Source organism: Anastrepha obliqua, chromosome 2 (assembly GCF_027943255.1).
Source record: "Anastrepha obliqua isolate idAnaObli1 chromosome 2, idAnaObli1_1.0, whole genome shotgun sequence".
NCBI classification, from domain to species: Eukaryota; Metazoa; Arthropoda; class Insecta; order Diptera; family Tephritidae; genus Anastrepha; species Anastrepha obliqua.
The window spans coordinates 39,573,355-39,584,563 of record NC_072893.1 but is presented as its reverse complement, the minus strand read 5'-3'; positions in this window follow the sequence as shown (position 1 = coordinate 39,584,563).

Genomic DNA, 11,209 nt, shown 5'->3' with positions numbered 1-11,209 from the left:
AGATCTGGACATCTAGATAGTCAATTTTATGCGACTATGAATCCAGGAATATTTTTTTTGTAGCCACTGCTGGGTGATTTTTGCTTTATGGGCTGGAGCAGCATCATGTGGAAGATCCAAGGCTCTCTATTGCAGCAGCAGTACTCTCTGCTCAATTGTTTCACCATGCCCTCTAAGACATCCGCTTGGTACACTTTTGCCCCCGTCTTAACCTCTTTCTAACAGAAATGAAGGGATGTAACGCCTTTACAAGACACCTCCTAGCAAAACATTACAGCGGCTGGATGGCGGCCATGCTGAGCGCTTGAAACAACATTTTTTTCGTCTCTAGAAGTTTTAGAATAGATTTTGTCGTTTTGCTTATTAAAAATTTCTTCAACAGTAAACATTTTCTTGACCCCGTGCCTCCGAAGAAGCTGCTTCCACCTGTCGAGTCTAATTTTCTTCAAGCCCGTTGTCAGAAGATGATCAGCTGTTCGATGGAAGGCTTTCATGTGGAGATCATCTCTAATTAGTCTTGACATGGATCTGGATGATTCATTGATTTCCCTTTATGGCTCCACTGGTTTGAACCACGCGGAGACGACCTATAATTTTTTGTCTGTTACTTAAGAAGTTTGGGAAAGGCGATTACCATGCGGTAAACATTTCGAAATATTAGATTTTCTCACATTTATGTAATGCAGTCACTGCAATGCGATTTTCCTTAGCTCCCCACTTTATTGTTAACATTCGAAATTTGCCACGAAACAGAGTTTAATTTATGAGTACAAAATGCATACAAACAAAAAAAAAAAAAAAATAACAGAACTTTTTTCTGCAAATATCTTTTCGCCGTATGCATTGTAAAATTTGTCAAAGTATTTGGGCTAGACTAAGTAGGTCCCTCCATTTGTGAAAGAACACCATTAGTTTGGAATAGATTTCCTCGCCTTAAAACTTATCTTATCATAACTCTTACTTATAATAGGAGGCTTAAGGGTGTGCTAATCTTTACTTAATTTTCTTAGCATAAGTTACAGCAGTCTAGGCGATCAAACAAGATTTAATCTCTTTACTCTGCCTTAGTATCATAGGGTTAGCAGATTCTAGAGGTATTTAGAGGTTAGGAATCACTTGTGTATTAATTGTCATATTATTAAGAGTAGGTTTTCGTAAAAATCTATGCGGTGAAATCATTTTTAAAATTTTTTTTCATTTGCTTCTCAGATTGCTTTTGATTTCTTTTTATTTACATATGTCTCTTATTATTTTTATTAGTGAAGTTATGAAACATATTCCAAATGCATTAAATTTTATTTGCAAACAAGGAATTTTGAAAACAGGATCAAAATCTGGTCGAAGTTTCTTACATCTTCATCAAGCGCAATTTGTTTTAGTATGCCTTAGCGATTGAGTAGTTGTGCGATCTTTGCGGCGCAGCAGGCTCTGGCTGCCCTTAAGGTAGTAGTCTGGTAACTTACACGTTTTTTGAGGCCATGTTTGGGACATTTTTTGGAAGGGAAAATAAAATTCAATCGGTTTGATTTTCTGATATGTTATTAAAGGTATCAGAAGGTGTACAAAATTTTTTTTTTTTTTAATGTTTTGAGACACTTGTGGTCATCTGAAACAGAAAAAAACAAAATGCTTATTAATCAGTGTGCTTGTCGTTCTGGCGGGTAGTAAGATCAAATCATTTTGACAAAAAATAACAAAATGGCGGATTTCGTAAGAAAATTGCCTTTTTTTAAAGTGGAAATCGGACTAAAAAATGGAAAGTTAGGGACGAAATAAATTAAATCTACTACCCGCCAGAACTATTGATGTGTAGAAAAACATATCTAAATTTCAGCTCAATCCGTTAGATAGAAAATTTGTTTTCACGACGGCCATCCGGAAAAACGTTGTTTTGAGAAAAACGCGTTTAAAGTTATAGCGGCTTAGCGCGCGCAAGTACGAGCCGCTCTCATGTATGTGCTATAATTTCGTCAATATTTCGAATTTCGGTCTAAAATTTGTACAGTATATTACTAATATATCGCACTTTCAAAATATGTAAAAAACCGAATTTCGAAATTTTCAAAATAAGTTACCAGACTACTACCTTAAATGCCATGCAATGTGTATAACTCCGCTATGGAAACACGTTATACTTTCAAATTGCTATTGCATAAACCGGTTGAGAATTATAGATGGGTGCTAGGTGAGAGAACTAAAAATACAACTGTCTTAAACACTTCCGCTGTTAAGTCGCGATATTAAAGTTTGGGAAAGTGATGCTAAAGTCTAAAAATTGCACTACCAGTTTAGATTTTCCTGCAAGGTATTCAGCGGCAATAATAATTATATGTACGTGCATGTACGTGACAGGCTGCTGATATGGCCAAAAGTTTTGCGTATTTGTACATATCTTCGAATACACGTATGTTTTTATATGTATGAGTATCTTTTTATGCCCATGTGTGTGTGTTGCGAAGATGCATGTGAACAGAAGCGTGCATATAAATTGAACATGAAATGAGTCGCTTAAGTGGGCGATAAAAATCATGTGATGGGAATGAGTTGATATGGACGTTTAACCCAGGCTGTGCCAATTGAAGTGATGTCTTTTTGAAATTAATTTAATCCCATAATGTTCATTATATTTGAAATCAGGCACATTTCCAGTGAAGTGTGAAAGCTCTTGTCTCCAAAATAATTGCTCCAGTAGCTGCAGTTTGGTGATAAGAACGGCTTCTCTTTAGTGCTTTTGAATTTCGGTAAACTATTTTTCTATGAGTTTTGTGTACCTTTTGCTCTGAGTTTTAGGGAAATGTTGATTTCTTAGAAAAAAAAACTTTTTTCCGCATCCTAAAAATAAACCAGTCTCTGGAGCGCTGTTCCCTAAGGATGCCCAATATTTCAGTTTTTATATCACTTAGAAGCGAAGATTTGGAAATGTTTATACTAAAAGTACATCTTCCGTAAGAATAATACACTTTGCTTTTATTAAAAAACAAAAATAATGGAGCTATTTTAGAATTTTTTGAGCACTTATTGCCTTCTTCTAAGTATACTTCCACCTCGAGCTGCCAACTATATAACACCTGCCTTAAGGGCGCTCTCAAAATATCACAGCCAATCAACCCTAGAAAAACTAATGAATTACACAAAACCAAGGGGATGATGGTAACATTTTGATAACAAATTTTTTGCCCGCAATACATTATTCATTGACAAAAACGTTTTTATAAGTCAACTAGCAAACCCGGCCCGCTTCGCTGGGCAAAGACATGCAGGGTCCACGTTTTGGCATATAGTTCGAGACCCTAGTCATCAATAGGTATGAAAATTACCCCACATTAAAGCACTTATCGACAGCTTTCATTTGATGCCCATATTGCACATCCACAACCAAAGGTTACCCGGGCCCACGTTTTGACCTATATCTCGAGACCCCAGTCACGGAGCGGCATGAGAAATACTCTGTACTAAAGCATTCACCAACAGCTTTCAATTGATATCCATATTGTACAAACACATTCTAGGGTCCACGTGTTGGTCTCTATCTCGGGACCCTAGTCACGGAGCGACATGAAAAATACTCTGAACTAAAGCATTCACCAACAGCTTCCATTTGATACCCATATTGTACAAACACATTCTAGGGTCCACGTTTTGACCTATATCTCGAGACCCCAGTCACGGAGCGGCATGAAAAATACTCTGTACTAAAGCATTCACCAACAGCTTCCAATTGATATCCATATTGTACAAACACATTCTAGGGTCCACGTGTTGGTCTCTATCTCGGGACCCTAGTCACGGAGCGGAGCATTCACCAACAGCTTCCATTTGATACCCATATTGTATATACACATCCGAAGGTTACCCGGGCCCACGTTTTGACCTATATCTCGAGACCCCAGTCTCGGAGCGGCATGAAAAATACTCTGTACTAAAGCATTCACCAACAGCTTCAACTTGATATTCATATTGTACAAACACATTCTAGGATCCACGTTTTGGTCTCTATCTCGAGACCCTAGTCACGGAGCGGCATGAAAAATACTCTGAACTAAAGCATTCACCAACAGCTTTCATTTGATACCCATATTGTATATACACATCCGAAGGTTACCCGGGTCCACGTTTTGACCATTTTCCCGGCAATTATTCGAATTTTTCTTACCTTTAAAACCTTCCCTAGACCTCCACGAATAATTCAAGACCAAGATAAGATAAATCCGTTCAGCCATTCTCGAGTTATAAGCGAACATAGGGACAGATTTTCACATTTATATATATAGATATAAAGGATACATGTATAATATTTTATTTAATGATAGTAAAAGTCAAGTCTTCAGCTTCTTCAGGATGCGTAAGTCCCACTTTCTCTTTCACAACCTGAACGATCTGAAGTTTTGCTCTCTTTATCGCAGGTTTTACTTTGGGAAACAGCAAAAAGTGCCGTGAAACAATATATGGCGTGTGAAGCTGATGACTTAACACTGGGTTTTTGTACTCGGCTAGTGAGCTCTTTACTTGGCAGAGCACCCCACACTTGTCCGTCCACAAGTCTCGTCTTTTTCTTTTCTTTCACGATGGTCAGCAATAATGTGTGTTGAGGACATGAGTCGAAACTTGATTGTTGTAAACGTTGTAGTGTTCAGTACGCAGCACTCTAAATACAACTCAACCTGGCAGAAAAAAGAAAAAGCTTCACGCTAAACAGCTGACTATCGCGGTCCAACTTCAACTCGAAATCGATAAGTGTATTTTTAGCCAAATGCATTAAGTTCAGTGACTGTTATTATATATATTTTAATTGTAAATGTCCTGTAGAAAAAAAAGCAGTTTGCAAGACACATTCTGTTATAAAAAGAATAGATTGGGGCAAAAAACTGGCAGGATTTGATTGAAACTTTTTTTGCAGATTCAATATCGATTTTTTATTTTATTTAAAAATAGTGGGCGAAAAATTTTAATAATTTCTTGAATTTTCGGAAATTTATAACTCCGATTTTGCTGGACCTAGGAATTTATTTTCTTGAACTTTGAAATGAAGTAGTGAACTAAAAATATTTAAATAATCTAAATAAACTATTTAAATATACATAAAAAATTCAGTAATTTAAATAAAAATTTTTAATATAAAGTAATGAATTATAAAAAATTCAAATAAGCTAAATAAAATTTTTAAATATACGGAAAACAATTTGGTAATTTAAATAAAAATTTTGAATATGGAGATAAATTAAAAAAAAAAAATTTAGTAATCTAAACAAAAAATTTGAATCAAAAGTAATGAATTTTAAAAAAATTAAATAAACTAAATAAAATTTTTAAATATACGGAAAAAACTTAGGTAATTTGAATAAATATTTTGAATATGGAGATTAATTAAAAAAAAAATTTAAATAACTTGAATAAAAAATTTCAATATAAAGTAATGAATTAAAAGAAATGAATAATCTAAAAAAAAACTAGAATATAAAGCAATGAATTGAAAAGATTTAAATAATCTAAGTACAATTTTTGAATATTAAGTAATTAATTAAAAAATTCAGATTATATAAACAAAAATTAAAAAAAAAAAAATTTTCTCTCGTCTTGAGCGTATTATGCATCGCCAAATAAACACGTTTCTGAAAAACAACGCGTTGGTGGACACATTGCAGGAACTGCATCACAGCACTCCTAAAAGGGTCTGATGACATAAGACTCAAGATTGACAAAAAGCATGTGACTTCTCTAACTCTACTTGACCATTCCAAGGCATTTGACTCCGTAGACCATAAACTCTTAATCTTGAAGCTTAAAAACTTATTTAGCTTTTCAATGTCGGTTTTGACTCTTATAGAAACGTATCTTAGTGACCGATTACAAGCAGTATGTGGTGATAATACCATATCTAACTTTCTACATGTAACCAGAGGTGTACATCAAGGCTCTATCCTTCACACTCTTTTATACATTTGTCTTGTACATTAACGATTTGTTCAGTGTGATGAAATATAGTGATGTCCATGTATATGCTTCTGACCTTCAATTATATGTTAGTTGTCCCATTAGCTGTATTGATATTTGCATAAGTAATAAAGGTTGTCAAAAAAGTCTTGCGGTATTTCCGCAAGCTTGTCTTTGCAAGCGCGTAGTTCTAGTTGTATTCGTCGCATCGGTTCACGCTAGAGCTTTTTGGAAAGCTCTTTTCACGTGCTAACACGTGTTTGATTAATTGTTGTTTGCTTTTAGTCGTTCGTGAGTTATAGCGTCGCAAACATGGAGCAAAATAAAGAGAAAATTCGGCATATTTTACAGTACTGCTACGATAAAGGCAAAAATGCATCTCATGCTGCCAATAAAATTTGTGCAGCTTATGGACCCGATACAGTTTCCATTTCCACCGCACAACGATGGTTTCAACGTTTTCGTTCTGGTGCAGAGGTGATTGAAGATGCGCCACGGTCCGGAAGGCCTGTCGTCAAAAACTGCGATAAAATCGCTGAATTGATCGAAAGAGACCGGCATAGTAGCAGCCGTAGTATCGGCCAAGAGCTGGGCATGAGTCATCAAACCGTTATAAACCATTTGAAGAAGCTTGGATGTATGGGTGCCACACGACTTGACGCAAAAAAACATTTTTGCCCGTATGGATGCATGCGAATCGCTTCTGAATCGCAACAAAATCGACCCGTTTTTGAAGCGGATGGTGACTGGCGATGAAAAGTGGGTCACTTACGACAACGTGATGCGCAAACGGTCGTGGTCGAAAAGCGGTGAAGCTGCCCAGACGGTGGCCAAGCCTGGATTGACGGCCAGGAAGGTTCTTCTGTCTGTTTGATGGGATTGGCAGGAAATCATCCACTATGAGCTGCTCCCCTATGGCCAAACGTTCAATTCGGACCTGTACTGCCAACAACTGGACCGCTTGAATGCAGCACTCATGCAGACTAGGCCATCTTTGATCAACAGAGGCCGAATTGTCTTCCATCAGGACAACGCCAGGCCACACACATCTTTGGTGACGCGCCAGAAGCTCCGGGAGCTCGGATGGGAGGTTCTTTTGCATCCATCGTATAGTCTGGATCTAGCACCAAGTGATTACCACCTATTTCTGTCCATGGCGAACGAGCTTGGTAGTCGGAAGTTGTCCACAAGAGAGTCCTGTGAAAATTGGCTCTCCGAGCGTTTTGACAATAGGGAAGCGAGCTTCTATAAGAGGGGCATTATGAAGTTGGCATCTCGTTGGGAACTTGTCATCGAACACAACGGCGCATATTTGGCTTAAATCGCATTATTATAACCAATTTTATGAACAATTGAAAATTCAATAAAAATACCGCAAGACTTTTTTAACAACCTATATGAATTCTGACTTGAGCCTCACAAGCAAGTGGGCTTCTGACAACGGATTAATTCTTAATCCTGTTAAGTCCCAATATATCGTTATATACAAAAAATATATCAAGCTCGATGGCTATACAGATTTAAACTAAATGACGCTGTGATTAAATATGTGGACAATGTTAAACATTTAGGAGTTACATTCAATAGAACTTAGACATGGAGCAACCACATCTTTACTGTCATAGGCAAAGTTTATGGTATGCTCCGAAATTTATGGACAACTCAACATTTTACGCCAGTAAACATTCGACTGCTGCTAGCTAAAACGTATTTGTTACCAACGTGGCTGTATGGTTGTGAGTTATATACACCTTGGGATAGTGTGTGTCGTAGTAAGCTTAATGTTTTGTATAACAACATTGCAAGATATGACCATATTTATGACCATATTTCTATTTTTGCGAAAAAAATTGCTTCCGTATACTTTTACGACTTGTTTAGGTTTAAATGTTTTGTTTTACTCCAGCAGATCATAAACACTCAGGAACCCAGACACCTCAAAGATCGACTTATGTTTTAAAAGTCCTGCCATTCGTTAAACTTAGTCCTGATGAAATACAGTTGTTTGGTGACTGAACGTCAATACTATGTGTTCTCTGTCCGTCTAAACGTATAAAAGAAAGCTCGTGTTTCAAAAATAAATTGCTTCGTTACCTTGCCGAAAATTGCTGAATGTACTCAAGTGGTTCCACATTATTTAAATCTCTTCCAATTAATCTCTACTTCTACTACTCTTATTTTTACCTTACTTTTCTTTTTTAATACTTTCTTCTTTACTTTCCTTTTTAATACTTCTTTACTACTATCTGTAATTTTAATTTTAATTTTGATTTTACATCCTTTTATGTACATAAACTATTCTTAAAGTCAATCATTGTAAAAATAACCTATGGTTGTATATTTGGTTTTAATAATAATAAATAAATAATAAGTAAATAAATAAAATAAATAAATCTTCATCTAAACCAAACCAAAATTTGTGGAACAAGCGAGTTTTAAGGTTAACCAACTTATATCTCGTCAAATTTTCTACAAAAAAAAATTTAGTTTAGGGAAAAAATCCTGCCACTCATTAATTTATTCATTTTAATGATTTATAACCAAAATTCATTCGAAATAATGTTGAAAAAATTTCATATACTTATTCAAGATAGTAAAAACCTAGTCATAGACATGTACAAAGCGTCGGCAGGGATTAAAATATTGATATCTACAGCCATCTAGCGAGAAAATAATGAATTTCTTTTCTCCAAACTAATATATGGGCTTCAAAGTAAGGATAAGCAAATATTTCTGTTTTTAAATAATGTAGCTTTTTCAGCTCTTGCAAGATGCTTCAAAAATGCACCTCTTGCAATCCAATTATTAGCAATCAGCAGCATAACTTTCAATTGATTGTCCAAACTATGCCGATTTAGAGTTTACTCTAATCTTTAGTTGTTTCCACTTCATGACTTTTCCCCCCAATCCTCTCCGAACTCTTAAATAATTTCAAAATAAATACCAGAATCGAATTCAGTTCTGTTGCCTATTTGTGGGTTAAGCGATTACTTATTTATGCATTGATATATGTAACTACTTTGCATACTTTCATTTTTACTGCAAAATCGCCTTGCCGACATCTCTGGTGCTAGAAGAAAAGCATGAAAGATACAAAGAGAGAAAAGAAAATGGAGAAAAGTAAATGTGCATATGCATTTTTACAAAGAAAAAGCAAAATATTGCAAGCATCGATCTGCATTCATATATTGCTGTACTCACACACACACACACACACATATACGCACACGACTTTACGTATGCATACAGGCGTAGGGAATATCTATGAATTTTAGCAAAGCAAGAATTAAATGCATGCCAAATCAAAAAATCAAACGTGTGAAGGTATAATTTCCATACGGCTGTGTTGTGTATTTGTAATTGTGAGCGTACACCAAAACAAGATGTTTCAATTAACAAGCGCAGACAATCTGAAAAGGCACTTAAGCGGGGCGTAAAGTTTATAAACCACGAAACATGGAAAAAATGTACATTTAAACATATAACGGCACATATTTATGTGTGTTTGTATGGGATCAAAAATATGAGATGAATTTTTATCAAAGAATGCGCCAAAGGGTTTAGGTATAAAATTTATGATGGGACAGTGTCTGTTGCCTACCGGTTCAACAGCGCACAGTAGCTTAAGTCACCGTTTTTTCTATGCAAAATTAATAAAATTATCAATTATTTGAACTCAAAGCAGTAAGATATAAATAGAAAAGTAAAACTTTAGTAAAAAAGGTAAATTGGCTCACTCACAACCATTAACGCAAATACTAACACATTACGAGCTGCTATACAGTCAACCCGTTTTTGAGATGTGTTTACAATTTTGTATGCTTTTCAATTCACTGCAGGCTCTTCAATAATTGGAAACCGAAGCTTTTTGCTCACCCTATGCAAAAACTTACCGTTTTCTTTGTGTTGGGGTTTTAGTTGTTTTGTATTCTCTCTCTCTGGCGCGTTTTTTGATTACCTGGAACAGTGTTTTTCAAGCGCTGGATTTAGCTCCAGGGTTTTCGATCATTAGAAGAAACGTAAGTGGAAGACGAATCTAGACCAGGTGGTGCTCATTGGTGCTTGATTGTCAAAAAGAGAGTATTTGTTTTCACTCACTACCTTCTTTCTTTAGCTGAACTTTGAAAATAGCCTTCCAAATTAATGCTTCTTGCATTATTTTGTTATGGGCAAGTGTTACTATCCTCTGCGCTACAATAACAGATACTACGCCAGTGATAAGTGTTGACTTCTGTATATTTCAAAAAATTCTCAAATGGGTTTCAAATCATTTTCTATTTTCAACTTATTTTTTCTTTCAATTTTAACATCTTCCATTGAAGATAACGTCGTTTTATATAATAAATTTCAAGCGCCCTTTACGAGATCTGGGTGTTCTTATTTTCTCTTCGAAGCACTCGAAAAAAAATGCTGTAATGCTTTATTTTTAGATATTGCGCAAGTTTTTGAAAAGGGATGGCACGAAGGCCTGCTACATAAGCTTAAAATGAGCCTACCACATAATTACTATAGGCTTCTAAAAATGTATTTGAGTAGTAGGCATTTTTTTTTTTTTGCCCAAATAATCGATGCCACTACAAACCTCCACGAAATTAAAGCAGGGGTACCACATAGAAGTGTGCCAGGGTAAAAAAATGTATGCACTGCTGATCTACCCTTGATGAAGAGCACATATACAGCCCCTTTTGCCGATGCTACGGTTTTTTTGTTTTAGTCAGGAGGTGTAAATCAAAATGTCAGAAACATCATCAAAGGTGCCGTCACACAAATGGTATGTGGGGCATGCTACCACTAACACTATAACATTCCTCCTCCTCGGCTGATTTCCACACTGGGACCATGTTAACATATCTTCAAGAAGGTACCGCGTTTATGACAATTAACACAACAGGTTCCTGCGTCCAGGTTCCACTCCTTTGGGCGTATGGAGACTTTACGCCATCGATAGTATTCACTCCTCTCACTGCCTTTTCAGGCCATTGTGTAGGTAGTGAAACATCGGAAAATGTGCAATAGCCCGTTACTCACAAACTATTGTCTTACCCTCAGTTTGGTACTGTTGTGACTGTTTGACTCAAGCGTCTGTACCTGTCGTCGGTTTGTCTAAAACAGTTGAACTCCACTGTCCACCTGTTGGCAAAGGTACAAAAACTTACTTATAAGCGAATATACTATATATAAACTATATTATTTATAAAGTTGTTTTGTTTTTTTTTCTTCCTATTTTTCTCAAAACTGCCGAATTATGACTTAGCTGGATTAAAGGGTTACATGGGTT